General features: G+C 45.8%; 1 pseudogene; it reads left to right on the top strand.

Moving 5' to 3' along the window:
- Positions 1–14,120: 14,120 nt before the first annotated feature.
- LOC123401428 lies at positions 14,121–17,495 on the top strand (annotated as a pseudogene).
- The last annotated feature ends 6,041 nt before the right edge of the window (positions 17,496–23,536 follow it).

Below are 23,536 nucleotides of genomic sequence, written 5' to 3'. Positions count from 1 at the left end.
CGTCGTGTAACATTCATGGGACGGATGATGGTGAGCACTAGGTCTCCTTGCTTGACTAATCTTGTTTTAACGCGCTTGTTGAAAGCGCGGGACATTCTAGCCTGATGTGCTTCCAAATTATGTAGCGCCTGAAGGCGTTTACCCTCAAGTAATTCAAGCTCACCGAGGCATAATTTTATGTCTTCTTCTTCAGAAAGTTTCTCCTGAATAGAGACTATGAGCGAAGTAATTTGTACTTCTAATGGTAGAACCGCTTCTCCACCAAACACAAGGGCGTAAGGTGTCATTCCAGTTGGTGTACGTGTCGTGGTCCTGTAAGCCCACAAGGCCTCAAGGAGTTTCTCATGCCACTCACGCTTATTCCTTGACATACTTTCTTTAACAATTTGCATAGGGTTTTATTAAAAGCTTCTGCTTGTCCATTAGCTGCCGGTTTATAAGCCGTAGAATAATGATAACTTATCTTAAATTTTGAACATAACTTATCAACATGTTTGTTTTTGAATGGTCCTCCGTCATCGGACATGAGACGGGAAGGAACTCCAAAGCGATATATAAGTTGTGTTCTTATAAAGTGTTCCACATATTCTCCCTTATCCTCTTTTAATGGTATAAGCTCAGCCCATTTGGATAAATAATCGATGGCAGCCAGGATAAATTTGTGGCCCTTTGAAGATGGCGGATTAATAGGTCCCGACCATACCATATTTGTGGGATGCAACGATTCATGAGGTTGATGTATGAAACTACCATGCATCTCGCACTCATGACACCTTTTTGCTAATTTCATGGCTTCGTCGAACATGGTAGGCCAATAATAACCGAGATGTCGGAGTTGAAGCGTTGTCTAGCTAGGCCACCCCAAACCCTAGAGAAGCAGCGTCGAGGCCACTAACATGATTCCTTATTGTGATTAGCTAGCTAGTTCTACGTTTGCCACTAATATATATCCATCTGTATCATGTTTGAATAATAATTGACATGTTGTAAATATTTGCAGAAACTATGGATCACTCCCGAGACGAAGAGGAAGAAGCGATGTTGGGGGAGATAATCGCACAAGGAGTGATGTCATTGCATCGTTTCTCAGAGACACCGATGGTCTGGAAGGACCGGGTGAAGAAGAGGGCTATGTTCATGATGATCTGGAAGGACCGGGTGAAGAAGAGGGCGTTCATGATGATCTGGAAGGACCGGGTGAAGAAGAGGGCGTTCATGACGGCTCCGTTGACCGAACCGAGTCCGGCCAGGTATATATATATATTAGTTAAGCCCGTGCTGACTAGTTAATTGATGCATTCATTGTTTTCATATGTACACATATTAATTAACTCTCGTCTTTCTTCTTTTTCTCTAGCCTTCCGGATCGACCTCAACTTCGGTAAAGAAACGAGGCCCGAAGAAAAAGTTGCGCTCGGATGAAAGGTTTGAGATCACAGCAATCGCGCGCGATGGCAAGCCGATTGAACCCATCCGGACAAGGGATGCATTTCGTGCTCAGTGCGGGGTTCTTGTTAGGGACAAGATCCCGATCAGTATCCATCAATGGTTAAAGCCAAAGAAGGAAGACCATGAGGTGCCGACGTCTTATGTCTCCGATAAACAGAAAGAAGATCTTTGGACAACGCTTAAGGAAAATTTCACCCTACCGCCAGAGGAGGATCCAGAGAAGCCAGTTAAAGAGGAATTGATCAAGTCTCATGCTCTTAAGAAGAAGGCAAAACTATTCAGGAGGTGGAAGAATGAGCTGAAAACGTTTGTCGACAAAGAAGAGACACCAGAATTCACCGGCCGGTTTGAGAAGATCAGAGATCAATGGCCCGCATTTGTGGCCCACAAGACATCGGAAAAGAGTAAGAAGATGCCAGCGACAAACAAAAAAATGTTGCGAAGAAGAAGCATCACCATCGCACGGGGTCAGGTGGTTACCTCAAAGCCCGACCTTTGTGGGACAAGGCTGAGAATGACGTGATTGCTAAAGGGGTCGAACCAGATACATTGAGATGGCCAGACTGTTGCCGGACTTGGTTCTTCGGGGTTGGCGGAACCTTGGACCCTGTATCAGGGGAGTGCGTTTGGACGGAAGAGCAACTGCGAATACCCATCAGGAAGCTTCAGCACTATATCACCGCAGCACAGGAAGGGGCGTTCATTCCAGACAGAGAGAATGACGAGCTCACAATGGCCCTCGGGAATCCTGAGCACCTTGGACGGACACGAGGCACGCCAGGCTCCCTTTCGTGGAAGGCTGGGTTTCTGGACGCATGGGGTTACAAAACCAGGAGAGGAGGAGGAAAGCGGAGCATAGCCAACTGCAGGCGCTGCACGAAAGGGTACAAGGGCTAGAGGAACGAGAAGCAGATCGCAGCAAACGACATGCCGAAGCTTCCCCTGAAGCTACCCCGCCATCACAGCAAAGAAGAAGCGTGGCTTCCACCGAGCAGACTCAGCAGCTAGAGCATGTCTTCACGTGCTACCCCGTGGATGCTATCACAGAGTCTCAACATTGCTACCTTATGACGCAATGGATGACATTCAAAGTCAAGGCGGCTGTTGGCTCTGTTATACCTAATGAACCTGGCTCAACCTACCACGGCCAGCTGATTCCAGAAGGATATGCTAGGGTGATGGTGGATCAAATAACGGAAGGATTTGAGGACCTTGAGCTTGACCACCCTACAGGTGAAGGGGAGATTCGGCTGGGTTCTTCTCTGAAGACTCCATGCCTATTGCGGAAGGAGCTCATCCACCTTCCGAACTGTACGCTTCCGCCTCCTCCTCCTCCTCCGGCGAGTCAGGGCCCACCTCCTCCTCCGCCTCCTCCTCCGTCTCCTCCGGCGAGTGATCAGGGCACTCGGCCTCCTTCTCCGGCGCGTGACGGCACTCCGCCTCCTTCTCCGCCTGCGCCGGCGCGCCCGAGCAGCCAGCTACCTCCTTCTTCTCCGCCTCGTCAACAAGGGCTGAAGAGACCCGCCGCCGCTCTGGCTCCTCCGGCGCGTAGTCCTTCTCCTCCGCCTCGTAAGAAAGGAAAGACAGTCGCAGTCGCTCCCTCTGCTCCGACGTGTAGCAGTACAACCAGAGACAGGCAATACAAATACGGTCCTTCTCTGAAGCCTCTAGAGAAGTTACCATACGAGAGGAGCCCGGAGGAAAACGAGAAGATCGTACGAGCCGAAGTGGCCAACTTCTTTGAAGGGGTCAAAGCAAAGAAAAATCCACCTCCAGAGGAGAAGATAGATCCGGTAAAAGCGAAGCGTACTCTGGCTGCCCTGACGAAACCACCAAAGTCCCCGGTGAAAGACAACTATCAACGCATTCTTACAAAGTCATTTATCGCAGAGGAGCGGTCGGGAAGTACTGTTAGTGCTCAAAGGTTAGTAGGACGACGAGCTGGGAAAAAAGTTGCCCAGCTCGGCGAACACGCGAACCAATCGTTGCCCCCGCTCCAGGTGTATAGCGTCGTCGCGAATCATCCGGGCGGGATGATGCACGGTTATAACGATCTTGGAGATTACCTGCCCGACTCTGCACATTTTGATTTTTTGGAGGTGGACGAACACAGATACGTGTACGGGAAGCTTCTCGTTAAAGATGAAAAATCTCTAACAACGATGATGCGAAGATTCCATGATTCGTATATGAAAACCTGCAGAGAGTCTGGGGGGAGGAATAGTTTGATGCTCAGAGTTAAAGAGGAGCATGACCTCATTGGAATTGATTTGTTGAATGTTCCATTTGACGAGTTCTTCGAGTTTTTCAATCTAAAGGCCCTCGATAAGTCAATTATCACTTGCTTCTGCATGTAAGTAGTACTACTTCAGTCATTAAGTCTCTATATATAGGTCAGCTATTTCATTGCATGTATCTTTAATTATTCTCACTATATTATGCAAATTGAAGATCGCCGAATTGAAGAAAAGGCAAATCGGTGACATTGGGTTCATTAACACAAATCTCATAGATGAATATATGGTTAAATATCATGCCAAAGATACCGAGACCAACATGCTACAATCGTTTATATTAAATCAAAACAAAGCTATAGTACTCTTCCCTTACAACTTCGAGTGAGTGTTACTATCTTGTGCATATTCGGTTTCCCTTATTAGTCGAGGTTATTGTAATGTAATTGATGAGTTATGCATGCGTGCGCAGTTTCTACTATATTCTCCTAGAGATTAAGCTTGAGGAGGGACTAGTAACCGTCTTAGACTCGAGACGAAAAGATCCCAAGAAGTACGCAGACATGACTGAAATTCTAGAGAAGTAAGTTAAATCTATCATTATCGCACCATATCGGCAACTTCAATTTGTTCATTTGCTGATATCAAGTAATTGTTTTCTTTGTCTGGCAGAGTTTGGAGTAAATTCATCTTAAAAACTCCGGGACTGCCAAAGAAGGTGCAGTTTAGACACCCGAAAGTAAGTACTATAATAGCATATATGTTCCACGCATCTCCTAGTGATTCAAGCGCTAGTTTCATCAATACCATTTAGCATGCTTGCTAATTATCAGTTTGATTGACGTCTATTTCTAGTAAAGTGGTTGTGGCAGGAAGAAGGGACTAATTACTGTGGATACTACATTTGCGAGTCCATCCGCAACACGACCTGTGAGCGGGGCTACTCCGAGAAACAATATGAAGTGCGTAAATAATTATATTCACAATTTTATTTTATTACCATCATTTGTGTTCAGTTTCATTTATTTGTATATATGTATTGACCCCCTCTTCAAATTAGATATTTCGGATGCGAAATGAACTCCTAGCACCAGATCGTATGCGAGCAATTCAAAAGGAATTGGCGGCATTCTTTCTTGACCACGTGATCGCTGAAGACGGAGAATACTATGTGGACCCTGATGCGTTCAATTTTAATTAGGAGATTATATTGTAAAAGATACTTATATTGTATATATGTAGCCAGTAGCGTCGGGATATACGCGAACTTGTTGTTCGACCAATCTCTCAGAGAAGGAGAGGTGGTCGATATCACTTCTCTTTGTATGCATCTGTTCATGACGATCTTCTGTTTCCTTCATTTGCTTAACTAGCTAGCGTGTCTAGTCCTCTATACGTATAGTACGTAGCGTCGACCAAGTACGGAGATAAGAAAGGACACTTCGCTCTATTAATTAGCATGCTAACACAATATATGAAACACCTAAATTAACCCTCCAAAACCGCCAAACCCTTCCCCCCCTTTCAAAAAAAACAAAAACCCAGCACCTGAGATGCTGACGCGTGGATGCCTATTGGTCCCGGTTGGTGCCACCAACCGGGACCAAAGGGCCTCCTGCCTGGGCTCGCCGCACTAGCCACGTGGAGGCCCATCTGTCCCGGTTTATGCAAGAACCGGGACTAAAGGTTTAGGGCAATAGTACCGACACTTTAGTCCCAGTTCAAAAACCGGGACAAATGGCCCTCACGAACCGGGACAATAGGTCCTTTTTCTACAAGTGGTAGTCTTTTTTTTCCTACATGATACATTCCTTTTAATTTCAATTTAGGCTTGGATTTTTTTTAGTGCAGTTGAACTTAACACTTCAGAGTTTAAACCCATGAAGGTTGTTTCAGCTTAACATTTTTAGACCATGCTTACATTTTAGGCTCATATAGCATTGCAGCAGTTTGTATGTGTTGGTTTTGGCTCTCGAAGTATTACAACACTTATAGACATATGCTTATTCATTTGATGTTAGGAGCATTTACTCCTATACTCATACGTGTGAACTTCATTTTCTCAATGAATATTTAATTTCAATTGATTGGTTGCACCATAGTTTATACTCTTAAGATGTTGGGCTATTATTTTATTTGCCGTAATTTATACTTATAAGGGTATGGAGTATCATAGTTTATACTCATATGTTGTTGGAATAATATTTCTTTTATCACATTTTAGAATCATAAGTTTATTGGAGTAAACTTGTTTTTATTGCCCCAGTATAATTTATACTCGTGGGGTTTTGGAGTGTATGTGTTTATATCACAGTTTATACTCATAAGTTCATTGGAGTAAACTTTGTTTTTTATTGCCTCAGTTTACACTCGTGGGGTTTTGAAATGTATGTGTTTATATCACAGTTTATACTCATAAGTTTATTGGAGTAACATTTTAGGTCTCCTAGTTTATACTAGTAAGGGTATGAAGTATGTTATATTTTTCACTTTTCTCTTTGTCGTATCAAAATTTATACTCGTAAGTCGTTAAAGTAAAATTTATGTGCCTCAGTTTATGCTCGTGGGAACGTGGAGTATATCTTTTTTGGAGCCCCAGTTTAGACTCATGAGGGTATGGAGTGTTTTTCCTTTTGCATCACAATTTAGACTCGTAAATATATTGGAGTAACATTTTATGTGCTCCAATTTATACTCGTGGGAACATGGAGTATATTTTTTTTGGTGCCCCTGTTTAGACTCGTGAGGGTATGGAGTGTTTTTCCTTTGGCATCACAGTTTAGACTCGTAAGTATATTAAAGCAACATTTTATATGCTCCAATTTATACTCATGGGAACATGGAGTATATTTTTTTTGGTGCCCCAGTTTAGACACGTGAGGGTATGAAGTTTTTTTCCTTTTGCATCACAGTTTAGGCTCGTAAGTATATTGGAGTAACATTTTATGTGCTCCAATTTATACTCGTGGGAACATGGAGTACATTTTTTTTGATGCCCCAGTTTAGACTCATGAGGGTATGCAGTGCTTTTCCTTTCACATCACAGTTTAGACGCATAAGTTATTAGAGTAATATTTTCTTTGAGTGTCCCAGTTTAGACTCGTGAGGGTATGGAGTACACTTGATTTTCTTTTTGCATCACAGTTTAGACTCGTAAGTTATTAGAGTATATTTTATTTGCTTCACAGTTTATACTCATAAGTTTATTAAAGTAACATTTTATGTGCCTCAGTTTATACTCATGAGGGTATGGAGTATTTTTTTTTGTGCACTCGTAAGTTTATTAGAGTAACATTTGTTTACATCACAGTTTATTGGAGTATTCTTTTTGTGCCCCAGTTTAGACTCATAAGGTTGTGGCGTATTTTTTATTTTGATGCCCCAGTTTATACTCGTGAGGGTATGGAGTATTTTTTTTAAGCATAGTAACGCTTCAAAAATTTCGTATTTATCGGTGGCGGATAGTACTCGCCGTCTAGGGAAATTATCCTGTAAGCACCACTAGAGTAGACTTCTTTTACGATGTAGGGACCCTCCCATTTTGGCTCAAACTTTCCTCCCATTGGTTGTGTAACATTCATGGGACGGATGATGGTGAGCACTAGGTCTCCTTGCTTGACTAATCTTGTTTTAACGCGCTTGTTGAAAGCGCGGGACATTCTAGCCTGATGTGCTTCCAAATTATGTAGCGCCTGAAGGTGTTTACCCTCAAGTAATTCAAGCTCACCGAGGCGTAATTTTATGGCTTCTTCTTCAGAAAGTTTCTCCTGAATAGAGACTATGAGCGAAGTAATTTGTACTTCTAATGGTAGAACCGCTTCTCCACCAAACACAAGGGCGTAAGGTGTCATTTCAGTTGGTGTACGTGTCGTGGTCCTGTAAGCCCACAAGGCCTCAAGGAGTTTCTCATGCCACTCACGCTTATTCCTTGACAGACTTTCTTTAACAATTTGCATAGGGTTTTATTAAAAGCTTCTGCTTGTCCATTAGCTGCCGGTTTATAAGCCGTAGAATAATGATAACTTATCTTAAATTTTGAACATAACTTATCAACATGTTTGTTTTTGAATGGTCCTCCGTCATCGGACATGATACGGGAAGGAACTCCGAAGCGATATATAAGTTGTGTTCTTATAAAGTGTTCCACGTATTCTCCCTTATCCTCTTTTAATGGTATAAGCTCAGCCCATTTGGAGAAATAATCGATGGCAGCCAGGATAAATTTGTGGCCCTTTGAAGATGGCGGATTAATAGGTCCCACTATATTCATTCCCTACATTACAAACGACCATACCATATTTGTGGGATGCAACGATTCATGAGGTTGATGTATGAAACTACCATGTATCTGGCACTCATGACACCTTTTTGCAAATTTCATGGCTTCGTCGAACATGGTAGGCCAATAAAAACCGAGATGTCGGAGTTGATAATATAACTTTGGGCCCGATTGATGTGCCCCACACACCCCAGCGTGCACTTCATTTAAGGCTTCCAAAATTTCATTCCCCGCCAGACAACGCAGGAGGATGCCGTCGAAAGAACGCCTATACAGGGTGTCATTTATACATGTATAGTGGACTGACCTTTTTTGAACTCTAGATCTTTCTGCAGAGTCTAAAGGTAAATATCCGTGGAGCAAGTATTCCACGAAGTGGCTTCGCCAATATCCGACTTCAATCTCGTAGATGTGTGTAGTCATTGCAAGTGATGTCGTCGTCTCTTCCTCTTCGACGAGTATAGGTAGGATTCTGAATTCTTCAACACGAACGTCCATCATTTGATGTGAACTTAATGACATACTAGCATCTAAACCTGCTAATGCACCGGCCTTTTCGTTTTGACTTCTTATAACATGCTGAATATTTAGATCAACAAACATGGACATGAGCGTTTTGGCTCGTTGGAAGTAAGGCATTAATTCCTCTTTCTCTACCATGTAAATTCCCATTAATTGGTTGATCACTAACTGAGAGTCACCATATACCGTGAGTGAATCTAACCTCATATTCAGAGCCAATTCTAGCCCAATTATCAAAGCCTCATCTTCAACGGAATTATTTGAAACTCCTGAAGTTAGGGTAAAGGAGTACGGGATTATTCCTTCACTTGGTGTGACAAACACAATTCCCGCACCTGCCCCGGATCGCCGACATGCGCCATCGAAGTACATTTGACATGACGAACTAGCAACCGATGTAGCGAACAAATCTTCATCATGCAAGTCATCATCTATTGGGAAAGCATCGGGTATTGGATGCGTGGCTAGGAAGTTAGCTAATGCGTGTCCCTTCATGGCCTTTTGTGGCGCAAATTTTATATCAAACTGTGACAAAAACATCGCCAACTTAGCTAATATACCTGAAAGCACCATTTTGTTTAAGATATATATGAGAGGGTCTGCTCTTGACACAAGGTGTACAGTGTGTTCTAGCATGTATTAAAGGAATTTTTGCGCAGCAAACACTAATGCCAGACATATTTTGTCCATGTTCGGATAATTGCACTCAGCCCCCACAAGGGTGCGACTAAGATAATATAGGGACATTTCTTTTTCGGACTCATTATTTTGTGCCTAAAGAGCACCCAATGACATAGGCATAGCCGCTGTATATAGGATCAAAGGCATTCCCTAACTGGTGCATCCAGAATAGGTGGATATATTAGATGTTTTTTAATATCCAAGAATGCATTCTGGCATGCTTTATCCCACTCAAGTGTAACACCCTTTTTCATGAGACGTGAGAAAGGTTTGCATCTTCTCGATAAGTTCGAGATAAACCTCCTAATATATGCTAGGTGACCTTGGGAACTTTTTGATTCGTGTAGGTTTGTGGCTGGTGGCATCTTAACAATCGCTTGTACTTTATCTGGGTCGACTTGTATGCCATTCTTTGTAACCACAAAACGGAGAAATTTCCCAAAGAAAACTCCAAATGCACATTTCATGGGATTCATTTTCAAGTTATGTTCCCTCAAACGCTCGAAAACAATTTCAAGATGTTTTATATGGTCTTCCTCACGTTTTGATTTTACCACTATGTCATCTATGTAACATTCAACGATAACATATAATAATCCATCTAAAACTATAGTCATAGCTCGTTGATATGTTGCGCCGACGTTTTTTAGTCCAAATGGCATGACTTTATAACAGAATATGCCTTTGGGCGTCCTAAAAGCCATTAACTCTTCATCCTATGGGGCCATTTTTATTTGATTATATCCGGGATACCCATTCATAAAAGAAAACATTTCATGGTGCATGGTAGCATCAACGAGTAATTCAGATATCGGTATCCGAAAATCATCCTTAGGGCACGCTTTATTTAAGTCCCTAAAATCTACACATACACGAATTTGATCATTTTTCTTTTTAACTGGAACAATATTGGAAAGCCACTAAGGATATTTAACCTCTCTAATGAATCCAGCAGCTATGAGTTTGTCAACCTCGGCTTCTATTTTGGGAAGTAGCTCGGGTCCAAATCTCCTTTGTGCTTGTTTTACGGGCAGAATATCATCTTGCACGGCAAGTCGGTGCACGACCACCCCTGCATTTCCTCGTAAGTCCAAGCAAACACATCCCTATTTTCTGAAAGGAACTTACGATATTCCTCTTTATTTTGTTTGGACAAATGAGCGCCAATAAAAATTGGTCGAGGCTCCTCAAGTGTCCCAATATTTAGTTCCTCCCGGTCATCAATAGTTGGTTGATTACCATCCTCCATTTGCGGGGATGCCTCAGTTGGCTCTGTAAATTCGGTCGAGGTCATGCAAACCTCGTAGCCTAGCCCATGTCTTTTTTCTTTCAAAGGGTGGCCTTTGTGTAGAGCTTCGAGTTGTTCTGGTGACAACGCCTTTTCAAATGGCCCTCGCTGTCCCCGGCCATCGCATAAAGATGGGCCACTAAGAGTGTCATAGCCCATTTTCTGCATCATATACAAAACTCGGTTATCATACAAAGCAATAGGCAATGAATCATCATCTTTATTCTGCAAGGAGATATGCACCACATTATTATTTTTATTTTCCCAATTAGGCGACTCATCTTTATCTTGTTCAATTTTATGTTGAACCAAAGGAGGCAAGATAATAGGCATTTTGGTACCTCTTTTGATGGATGATTTATTGATGACGCGAAATATTGGGTCACCTTCTTTTCTTTGGTCACTTGGTATATACTGGTAAATCTTTCATCCGGATGAGGATTCTGCAATATTTTTCGCTTCCACATTTGACTCAGGTACTACTACAGACTTTGGTTTGTATACTTTTTCAACTAGCTCAAAATAGAATTTTGCATCTGCATAGAAGGATTCAGCCACGGTGAATGGCCTATTATCTGCAAATATTCTCATTGTTTCCTAGACTGCTCTTTATACTTGACACACTGATGAAGCGTGGCTGGTACGACTTGATTTTTATGTAGCCATGGTCGGCCTAGCAATGCATTGTATGAAGTAGCTGCATCAGTCATCGTGCAATTTCATGTATGTGGACAATGCTTTCAACTTCAATACCAATGAGATGGTACCCATGGCCTCTTGACCTGATTGATTAAAGCCATGAATAACCACATTTGACTGGCTCGGATCCACCATCTATCATAATGCGATTCGTTGGCAAGTCATCAATCTAACCAAACATCACGAGAGGTCTGTTATGCTTCTTTGAGCCTAACAACATGTCTTCATCCGAGAATGTAATATTTAACACATTACTTAGTTTAGCTTCTATCTGCGAGACTTCCACTCTATAATCTTCTGGAAATGACACTGTAGTAACTAGTGCCTTACGTAAATCCGAACAAAGAGACAAAGCATCATACAAAGAAAGCATAGCTGGTATTTTCTTCAAATGCGAGATTACATCATACTTGACCGACACCTTAGAGGGCGGGTCCATTGTCTGATTCTGAGCTACATCTTTGTTTCTAGGCTCCTTTCTATGTGAAGGATGGGGGTCAACTAACTGGCGACCTGATCTAAGGTGGACCTGGTCCACTTCTGGCGCATCTTCTTCGGGGAAATGAAGAGACTCGTCATCATCATCAAACACATCGGTAGTGAGAACGTTTAATTCTTCACTTGTAGGAACCTTCATGCGGTTCGTCACGTGCTGATTCAAAAATGTTATTATAGGGCTAGATTCGGTAACACCCTGGTTTGATCTGTGGTTGCTACCTAGGTTGTCCACAAGGAGCTATTTTGCATAATTCTGGTATGGCTTTGCCTTGACTTTAATAAAAGTTGAGGCTGGGAGGAGACCCCTCTGTTTTCGAAAAAAAACATCGCCCCATTCACACTCACGCTGATCTATCTGAGATGAAAGAAGTTGGGTAGTCCATGAAATATATTCAACTACTTACTACATGGGGGCCGTCTCTTCAGTTGGTCAACCTCTTCCGAGATGAAACTACTCCCAAAGGTCAAAGTTAAATGCCAACGATATACGTGCTAGCTAGCTGCCTCGAGATCAAAATTCACGTCCCCTTTTTCTGTACCTGCCCGTTTTGTGAGAGGCCGTTGACTTCCCATCCCTAAAGATTATCAGTTTGGAGTGGACTACATTTCCTGGAACACAAAGCAAAGCAAAGCCCAGACCTTTTCTTTCAAATGCGCACAAATTTGACCTAGACTCTGCGTCCTTACTGTTCTAGTGTGCGGAACAATTCTCTGTCTTTCTGGAGATTTGATGTACCGAGCTCGAAATGAATTAACTGAAAGCTATGCGCACGCAGGCAAAATAGTTGCCGGATGTTGCACCCAACTCATGCAATGCCACTTGAAGCAAAGGGTAGGCTTCATCGCATCATCTAACTTAAACTTACCCCATTTTTTGCATCTGTTGAAGATCGAGTTCGTGTCCGTCGCTTTTACATCTGCTGAAGATCCTCTCGATCTCACACATCACACCGTTGGTCGCTCGTCCATTGCACAACGGCCGGTGTTCGAGAAGGTCAAAGGCCCGCAACCTGCTTCAGCTAGCTAGAGTCGGGGCCTTTTCCAATGGAAAGCAAAGTCTCCGCGCCTTTCGCTTGGCCGCAACAGTCGGACTTGTGTGCATCTACTACTACAGTGCCTCAAAGGAGCCCTACTACTACTACAGTGAAGGCTGACTTGTGTGCATCTCTTGACGGTCGGCAGTGGAAAACAATCAAACATGCATATCTATTACCCCATTTAGTATATAAAGCACTAACAATCAGACTACTGATATATGAAATCCTATCAGACTAGTGGATGGCCGTCGGATTAGTAGCACAATTAACGTTGGATCCTATATGAGAATAGAGATAGCCTGAGGCTGATTGCTAGATTTTTCCATACTGACACACTTTAATTACGGTGCTTCCTGTAACTGCCCCGAAACTAGCGCCTGCCGCCCATGCTGCTACTATTGCTTCTTTCATCGTTCAACCGCGTGATAATGTCTCATTTCCCTCTTTAAAAACAAGTCTTATTTCATACTAGTAAAATTACATGAAAACTGTTTGTTTTAGAAAAAAAAATCAACTTTTTTCGGATGCTAGTAAAATTTCATTTCAACCGCTTCCGTTTAATGAAAGGAGTGTGCATCCAGTCTGGTACTTTATGTTGTTTTTGCTTCCAGTGATGAGACAATTTGCTTCTATTGGAAACAAAAGTTGGTTGGACCTAACAAATAAGTATGTCCAAGAACTATGCTTCCATGTAACAATTTTCTTGTGTCGGAAAGTTTGTTTGTACCTACATTGGACAATTCAAGCCCCACATATATTCTCTATAGTGTTTCCAACACAAGGAAACTTTGCTTCCTTCGGTTAGGAAAGAGTTTCCATCGTAAATCTAAGTTGCTTCTAACTGAATATAAATTTATTTTCATGCTTCTTCCATTCATAGTTTATTCAACTTTTTTTCTATGCATGTACTGTGACACTTTATCTTATTTCAAACACGGTAAATTTTTGCTTCCATTGACGAGGCAATTTGCTCTGTTGGAATCGAAATACTGTTGGCCTAACAAAAAATTGTATTCAAGAACTATGCTTGCATTAAATAAATTTGTGCTGCAGCCGCTGACCTCGACGGCCGATTCGTTTACACCAGGGACGTGGGCAACCAACCCAGCAGAATGCTCCATTTCAGACAGTTCGTCTCGCAACGACCGACCAAGTGCTGTACTGGCGAGTGGTACCTTCCAAGAATCCTCGGCTGAGCTCAAAACGCGAGATTTTCGACACGGATTATTTGACGCTGGCAGTAAGAATTGACGGAGCGCTAAGCTTAGTGTTTTCCGAGACCACCCGAAGCAGCTTGCTTCCCACGCCTTTTCCCCGCACGCACACGCCAAATGCCTTCCATGTTCTAAAGCCTTCCTTTCTCCCCCTCCCTCCACTTCCTATATATACGCACGCCCGCCAAAGAAAGAACCCATCAGAAATTCAGCAGGCCACAAGCAAGCTCGAGATCATCAGAGTCCCAATTCGCAACACAGAAGAAAGGAAAGAAGAGAAGATGGCCATGTCCACCGTGGGCAAGCAATGGACGCGCGTGCGCACGCTCGGCCGCGGCGCGTCGGGGGCCGAGGTCTTCCTCGCCGCGGACGACGCCTCCGGGGAGCTCTTCGCGGTCAAGTCCGCCGCCGGGGCGCCATGCGCGGCGGCGCTCAGGAGGGAACGGTGCGTGATGGCTACCCTCAGCTCCCCGCGCATCGTATCTTGCATCGGCGGCCGTGGCACTGGCGCCGGTGACGGCTCTTACCAGCTCTTCCTCGAGTTTGCCCCCGGCGGCTCGCTGGCGGAGCAGGTGGCGAGCAACGGGGGGCTCGACGAGCGCTCCGTCCGTGGCTACGCGCTCGACGTGGCGTCTGGGCTCACCTACCTGCACGCAGCTGGGATGGTCCACGGGGACGTCAAGTCAAGGAACGTCGTCATCGGCGCCGACGGCCGCGCCAAGCTCGCGGATTTCGGGTGCTCGAGGAAGGCGGCCTCTGACGTGCCGATCATCGGCGGCACGCCGGCGTTCATGGCGCCGGAGGTGGCACGTGGCGAGGAGCAAGGCCCCGCAGCCGACGTCTGGGCGCTCGGCTGTATGGTTGTTGAGATGGCCACCGGCCGTGCCCCGTGGAGCGGCATTGACGGCAACGCGCTCGCGGCTCTGCACCGGATCGGGTACACGGAGGCCGTGCCCGAGGTTCCGGAATGGCTGTCAGCTGACGGGAAGGACTTTTTGGCCAGCTGCCTTGTCAGGCAGGCCAGCGGCCGGTGCACCGCGGTGCAGCTGCTGGAGCACCCGTTCTTGGCCTCCGCCGTTGTCGAGGTGAAGCCGCAAGCCGTGGCGAGCAAGTGGGTGTCGCCAAAGAGCACGCTGGACGTGGCATTCTGGGAGTCGGAGTCGGAGTCCGACACCGAGGAGGCATTTGCCTTCCCTGCGTCCCTGCGTCGGCATTTGCCTTCCCTGCGTCGGCGCTCCCGGACTGGGACTCGAAGGAGGGATGGATCGATGTGCTCTCCGCGCCAACCGTAGCGCCCGAGGCAGCGTCCGAGGAGACGACCGACATGGACGACGATGCGATCACAAATGAAGAACCTAGCGACGCAGAGCCCGGCGTTCTCGGCATGATCGTGGACCAGGAGTGCAGCAGTGTCGTCGGCGCGGGAGATGCCTACGATGATTCAGTCGGGCACAGTAGTAGGCATCGGTGTTTGGGTGATTTAGCTTCTCACCAATTAGTATCGTGTAAATCGTTGTTTTGCAAGAGAATCAGCAATGCAAAGGATTTCGTTTTTGCAACAAGCACTGTGTTTCATACTGTTCTCTGTTTCTCCGCTCATGCTTCCACCTCTACCCTCATTGCGACATGTTCGATCGGCGCGGATGAAATTTAATGCTGCTCCGCCTGTGCAAATTTGCAAGCTTGCCGACCACGCCGCACGCCGGAGCTTCCACCACGAAAAGGAGCAAGTCGACGCGGAAAGCGCAGCGTCACAGCAGCACACGCACTAGAATAGAAATTGAAACGGCCTTGAGAAAGAAAGAAAGAAAGTACTCTTTTTTTAGACAAAGGAAGAAAGTACTCCTTGCTATGCTACACCACGCAGCAAGTCAAAAACCATATGTTGGGCAACGTGGGTCCACCGGAGTCGACGGCCGACCGATGAAAGCGAGGCATTTTCGACAAGTGAGCGTCTCGTTCAGAGATTGCTTCGTGAGGTGGACATCCATCCAACGGCTGCGACCAGCTCCCTCCTCCGCCCGCGTCCCCTCATCAACTGCTTTCTACGCCCGGGAGAAGGAGAAGGAGAGGGCGAGACCAAACCATGCGCTGAAGGGCGTCACGGTTGAGCGCTGACACCCGGGCTCCATCGCTGCTTCGCATGCGGTTGGTCATCCGCGACGAGGACGACATCCGTAACCGTCGGGATGGCCTGATCTCCCTCGTGGCCTTCTGCTCTCGGCAAGAGCGTGCTGATAACGTGCTAGTAACAAAAGGAAATAATGTAACTGTCCCTTTCTTTCATTGATAGTGATGCTTATATACAAGTTGGGGGACACGACCAAAGGATGCGTCCGTTCCAGACAGTTGCGATGGTTAGCATTAGTACTAACCGTCTCACAAATAACAAGGGAAGATTTACCCCATAATTAATTCTAACAGAAACGATCCTTGAGAAAGGAAGTACTTCTGCTATGTTACACGCCGCGCAGCAAGTCAAAAACTATGTATATGTTGGGCTACGTGGGTCCACCAGAGTCGACAGGCCGATCGGTGAAAGCGAGGCCTTTTCGACCAGCGAGCGTCGCGTTCAGGGATTGCTTCGCCAGGTAGTATTTACTCTAATTATTCTGAAATTTTCAAAGATTATTAAACTTTGAACCAAATTTTGAATCTGCTTAGCTAAATAGCCATTATCTCTGAGTCCATTTGTCAAAATATGCTCAAACTTTTTCACAATACTACCGGAATCATCTAGTATTTACGGTAATTGTTCACAAACTTGTTCATCTAGTATGAACTCGTCACCAACACCAGCGAGCTCGAGACCAACGGGAACCACCCCATCCCAGTTTCCCCAACGCAGAGGAAAGGAAAGAAGATCGATGGCCATGTCCACCGTGGGCAAGCAATGGACTCGGGTTCGGACGCTCGGCCGCGGCGTGTCGGGGGCCGAGGTGTTCCTGGCCGCGGACGACGCCTCCGGGGAGCTCTTCGCCGTCAAGTCCGCCGCTGGGGCGTCCTCCGCCGCGGCCCTTAGGAGGGAGCAGCGCGTGATGGCCGAGCTGCGCTCCCCGCGAGTTGTCTCCTGCATCGGCGGCCGCGCCGCCCGCGACGGCTCCTGCCAGCTCTTCCCAATTGCGAGCTGTTCCCAATTTGCCAATCTGCACCGGATCGGGTACACGCAGGCCGTGCCCGAGGTTCCCGAAAGTCTGTCCGCCGACGCGAAGGACTTCTTGGCCAGGTGCCTAGACAGGCAGGCCAGCGACTGGTGCACGGCGGCACAGCTGCTGGAGCACCCGTTCTTAGCCTCCGCCGGCGTCGGCGTCTACGCGAAGCCCCAAGCTGCGGAGAGCAAATGGGTGTCGCCGAAGAGCACGCTGGACGCGGCATTCTGGGAGACGGAGTCGGACACCGAGGAGGCTGAGCACGAGCACAGCAGGCATTCTGATAGTTCAGTCGGGCACAGCAGGCATCAGCCTTTGCAGAATTTAGCATCATACGAATTGCTATCATCATGTAATAAAATGTTGTTTTCCAGCAGAATCAGTAATGCAGTCGAATTCCTTCATGCACAGCCACTCTGCTTCATTCGCGCGCACACACACATAAAAATTCACTCTGCTTCGCGTTCATCTGGCAGCCAATCCACGCAATTAATGTGACCGATCGATTGACGTATCAATTCTCCTGCCCTTTTACGCCAACAACCGAGTGAACATTGATCAGTTCGGCATGAACCGACCGATGACCATGATTGAGCTCACTGATGACCTAAGACATGCATGCATCAATGCATATATGGTTGGTTTGACGTAAGCCATGTGCTGTCTACCCCGCTAACTAACTAACTAATTAACGAGCCCTTACTTGGTGATCGATAAGTCAATTGATCGGTCACATTGCTCAAACTGGGCGTGGTTGGCAGACAGTTGGCACCGAGTTTGCGTGCAGTGAACAGAAAAGTTTATTGAAATTCGGTGGCAGGCGTCGGCATGACGAGCAAAGGAAATTGCAACACATATTTTAATGTTTTTAACACGCATTAAGACAGTTCTACTAGTAGCACGTGACTAACTAACCCGTGGCAGAGCCCCATGATACCAACCAATGATCGCCCATGATCCATGGAAAGGCGTCATGTTCCTCGGAGAGATGGAGCCCAGGTGAGCATGATGAGCACCGTGGCGTCAACATAAAAAGAAGACGACGATGGTAGCTGCCAGTGGCCAATGCAACTACTCCGGAAACGCAGCGGCTGTCCAATCATGACGAGGCGACGTGTCAATCGGGTCGCGCCATGTGTGTTGTGTAGCATGTTGTTTCCTCCGTCCGAAAATAACTGTCTCAACTTTGTACTAGCTTTAATATAAAATTGTACTAAGCTTAAGACACTTATTTTAGGACGGAGGGAGTACATGGCAGCCGCGCCACACCAACTGGTTCCTCTCCTTGTCCACACATGTGCTGAGTTCAGTTAGTTAGTTAGTTTTGTTGTCAGAAGATGTACGTTATCAACGTAGTACTACAAGGAAGCAAGCAGAGCATTATAGCTGACCAAGGATCACCGATGACGTCGAATCAGTTTCGCGATCAGCAGCGACGTATGCGTCAGAGTCCGGGCGACACAGAAGTGTACGGCACCGGGGCATCGAGACTCCGTGGCTCTTCTTCGCTCGTCCACGACATTTAGAAAGATGGGCATTTAGTAAGAGGTTGAGAGGAACGGACACGAGGGCCGTCACATTTCATAATCTCTTGGCACTTTTCAGTATCCTCGGTAATATATCATATGCCTATTTTTTGCTCGTCCTCATTTTGCACGGTTAACTATATTACTTTCAATTTTTTATTTTTTTAAATATATATATCAAGGCACTTTTCAGTATTCTCGGCAATATTTTATAGGCCTCACATTTGCCCTACGATCGATATTTTGGAAATATTATGATTTTATGTAGGCATTCAACACCCGCCGTAGTTGGCGGCGTGCATGGATGAACGTTATGTGTAATTTGAATTTATTTTTTGTCCGAGTGTGTCATTTTAGTTAGGACAAATAATTGATGGTGATTTCTATTCGTTTTGCAAACTTTACAAATATCGGCTCGTTTACTAATTTATTTCTTGCGCCTGCTATTTTATATTGAGCGGTGACAATTCATCATGGTCGGGCGGATTTCATCATTTTCACCATTTGATAATTTATTCTTTTAATTACATTATCTTTTTCTTCGGCCAAAACTAGTGTCAACAGATGCCCTCGAGGTCCGGGTCCGAAGAGATATTTTGATTCGGATCCAGAGCTCGAAACTTGACAATCCATTTTATGATCGCAGTATTTTCAAGTCCACATGGACTCTTGCTTTATTTTAACCGCTTCTCCACCAAACACAAGGGCGTAAGGTGTCATTCCAGTTGGTGTACGTGTCGTGGTCCTGTAAGCCCACAAGGCCTCAAGGAGTTTCTCATGCCACTCACGCTTATTCCTTGACAGACTTTCTTTAACAATTTGCATAGGGTTTTATTAAAAGCTTCTGCTTGTCCATTAGCTGCCGGTTTATAAGCCGTAGAATAATGATAACTTATCTTAAATTTTGAACATAACTTATCAACATGTTTGTTTTTGAATGGTCCTCCGTCATCGGACATGATACGGGAAGGAACTCCGAAGCGATATATAAGTTGTGTTCTTATAAAGTGTTCCACATATTCTCCCTTATCCTCTTTTAATGGTATAAGCTCAGCCCATTTGGATAAATAATCGATGGCAGCCAGGATAAATTTGTGGCCCTTTGAAGATGGCGGATTAATAGGTCCCGACCATACCATATTTGTGGGATGCAACGATTCATGAGGTTGATGTATGAAACTACCATGCATCTCGCACTCATGACACCTTTTTGCTAATTTCATGGCTTCGTCGAACATGGTAGGCCAATAATAACCGAGATGTCGCAGTTGAAGCGTTGTCTAGCTAGGCCACCCCAAACCCTAGAGAAGCAGCGTCGAGGCCACTAACATGATTCCTTATTGTGATTAGCTAGCTAGTTCTACGTTTGCCACTAATATATATCCATCTGTATCATGTTTGAATAATAATTGACATGTTGTAAATATTTGCAGAAACTATGGATCACTCCCGAGACGAAGAGGAAGAAGCGATGTTGGGGGAGATAATCGCACAAGGAGTGATGTCATTGCATCGTTTCTCAGAGACACCGATGGTCTGGAAGGACCGGGTGAAGAAGAGGGCTATGTTCATGATGATCTGGAAGGACCGGGTGAAGAAGAGGGCGTTCATGATGATCTGGAAGGACCGGGTGAAGAAGAGGGCGTTCATGACGGCTCCGTTGACCGAACCGAGTCCGGCCAGGTATATATATATTAGTTAAGCCCGTGCTGACTAGTTAATTGATGCATTCATTGTTTTCATATGTACACATATTAATTAACTCTCGTCTTTCTTCTTTTTTCTCTAGCCCTCCGGATCGACCTCAACTTCGGTAAAGAAACGAGGCCCGAAGAAAAAGTTGCGCTCGGATGAAAGGTTTGAGATCACAGCAATCGCGCGCGATGGCAAGCCGATTGAACCCATCCGGACAAGGGATGCATTTCGTGCTCAGTGCGGGGTTCTTGTTAGGGACAAGATCCCGATCAGTATCCATCAATGGTTAAAGCCAAAGAAGGAAGACCATGAGGTGCCGACGTCTTATGTCTCCGATAAACAGAAAGAAGATCTTTGGACAATGCTTAAGGAAAATTTCACCCTACCGCCAGAGGAGGATCCAGAGAAGCCAGTTAAAGAGGAATTGATCAAGTCTCATGCTCTTAAGAAGATGGCAAAACTATTCAGGAGGTGGAAGAATGAGCTGAAAACGTTTGTCGACAAAGAAGAGACACCAGAATTCACCGGCCGGTTTGAGAAGATCAGAGATCAATGGCCCGCATTTGTGGCCCACAAGACATCGGAAAAGAGTAAGAAGATGCCAGCGACAAACAAAAAAATGTTGTGAAGAAGAAGCATCACCATCGCACGGGGTCAGGTGGTTACCTCAAAGCCTGACCTTTGTGGGACAAGGCTGAGAATGACGTGATTGCTAAAGGGGTCGAACCAGATACATTGAGATGGCCAGACTGTTGCCGGACTTGGTTCTTCGGGGTTGGCGGAACCTTGGACCCTGTATCAGGGGAGTGCGTTTGGACGGAAGAGCAACTGCGAATACCCATCAGGAAGCTTCAGCACTATATCGCCGCAGCACAGGAAGGGGCGTTCATTCCAGACAGAGAGAATGACGAGCTCACAATGGCCCTCGGGAATCCTGAGCACCTTGGACGGACACGAGGCACGCCAGGCTCCCTTTCATGGAAGGCTGGGTTTCTGGACGCATGGGGTTACAAAACCAGGAGAGGAGGAGGAAAGCGGAGCATAGCCAACTGCAGGCGCTGCACGAAAGGGTACAAGGGCTAGAGGAACGAGAAGTAGATCGCAGCAAACGACATGCCGAAGCTTCCCCTGAAGCTACGCCGCCATCACAGCGGAGAAGAAGCGTGGCTTCCACCGAGAAGACTCAGCAGCTAGAGCATGTCTTCACGTGCTACCCCGTGGATGCTATCACAGAGTCTCAACATTGCTACCTTATGACGCAATGGATGACATTCAAAGTCAAGGCGGCTGTTGGCTCTGTTATACCTAATGAACCTGGCTCAACCTACCACGGCCAGCTGATTCCAGAAGGATATGCTAGGGTGATGGTGGATCAAATAACGGAAGGATTTGAGGACCTTGAGCTTGACCACCCTACGGGTGAAGGGGAGATTCGGCTGGGTTCTTCTCTGAAGACTCCATGCCTATTGCGGAAGGAGCTCATCCACCTTCCGAACTGGACGCTTCCGCCTCCTCCTCCTCCTCCGGCGAGTCAGGGCCCACCTCCTCCTCCGCCTCCTCCTCCGTCTCCTCCGGCGAGTGATCAGGGCACTCGGCCTCCTTCTCCGGCGCGTGACGGCACTCCGCCTCCTTCTCCGCCTGCGCCGGCGCGCCCGAGCAGCCAGCTGCCTCCTCCTTCTCCGCCTCGTCAACAAGGGCTGAAGAGACCCGCCGCCGCTCTGGCTCCTCCGGCGCGTAGTCCTTCTCCTCCGCCTCGTAAGAAAGGAAAGACAGTCGCAGTCGCTCCGTCTGCTCCGACGTGTAGCAGTACAACCAGAGACATGCAATACAAATACGGTCCTTCTCTGAAGCCTCTAGAGAAGTTACCATACGAGAGGAGCCCGGAGGAAAACGAGAAGATCGTACGAGCCGAAGTGGCCAACTTCTTTGAAGGGGTCAAAGCAAAGAAAAATCCACCTCCAGAGGAGAAGATAGATCCGGTAAAAGCGAAGCGTACTCTGGCTGCCCTGACGAAACCACCAAAGTCTCCGGTGAAAGACAACTATCAGCGCATTCTTACAAAGTCATTTATCGCAGAGGAGCGGTCGGGAAGTACTGTTAGTGCTCAAAGGTTAGTAGGACGACGAGCTGGGAAAAAAGTTGCCCAGCTCGGCGAACACGCGAACCAATCGTTGCCCCCGCTCCAGGTGTATAGCGTCGTCGCGAATCATCTGGGCGGGATGATGCACGGTTATAACGATCTTGGAGATTACCTGCCCGACTCTGCACATTTTGATTTTTTGGAGGTGGACGAACACAGATACGTGTACGGGAAGCTTCTCGTTAAAGATGAAAAATCTCTAACAACGATGATGCGAAGATTCCATGATTCGTATATGAAAACCTGCAGAGAGTCTGGGGGAGGAATAGTTTGATGCTCAGAGTTAAAGAGGAGCATGACCTCATTGGAATTGATCTGTTGAATGTTCCATTTGACGAGTTCTTCGAGTTTTTCAATCTAAAGGCCCTCGATAAGTCAATTATCACTTGCTTCTGCATGTAAGTAGTACTACTTCTGTCATTAAGTCTCTATATATAGGTCAGCTATTTCATTGCATGTATCTTTAATTATTCTCACTATATTATGCAAATTGAAGATCGCCGAATTGAAGAAAAGGCAAATCGGTGACATTGGGTTCATTAACACAAATCTCATAGATGAATATATGGTTAAATATCATGCCAAAGATACCGAGACCAACATGCTACAATCGTTTATATTAAATCAAAACAAAGCTATAGTACTCTTCCCTTACAACTTCGAGTGAGTGTTACTATCTTGTGCATATTCGGTTTCCCTTATTAGTCGAGGTTATTGTAATGTAATTGATGAGTTATGCATGCGTGCGCAGTTTCCACTATATTCTCCTAGAGATTAAGCTTGAGGAGGGACTAGTAACCGTCTTAGACTCGAGACGAAAAGATCCCAAGAAGTACGCAGACATGACTGAAATTCTAGAGAAGTAAGTTAAATCTATCATTATCGCACCATATCGGCAACTTCAATTTGTTCATTTGCTGATATCAAGTAATTGTTTTCTTTGTCTGGCAGAGTTTGGAGTAAATTCATCTTAAAAACTCCGGGACTGCCAAAGAAGGTGCAGTTTAGACACCCGAAAGTAAGTACTATAGTAGCATATATGTTCCACGCATCTCCTAGTGATTCAAGCGCTAGTTTCATCAATACCATTTAGCATGCTTGCTAATTATCAGTTTGATTGACGTC

This window comes from Hordeum vulgare, chromosome 1H, assembly GCF_904849725.1.
Source record: "Hordeum vulgare subsp. vulgare chromosome 1H, MorexV3_pseudomolecules_assembly, whole genome shotgun sequence".
NCBI lineage: Eukaryota > Viridiplantae > Streptophyta > Magnoliopsida > Poales > Poaceae > Hordeum > Hordeum vulgare.
Note: the sequence above shows the minus strand (reverse complement) of the source record. Positions and strands in the feature narration are given on the sequence as shown.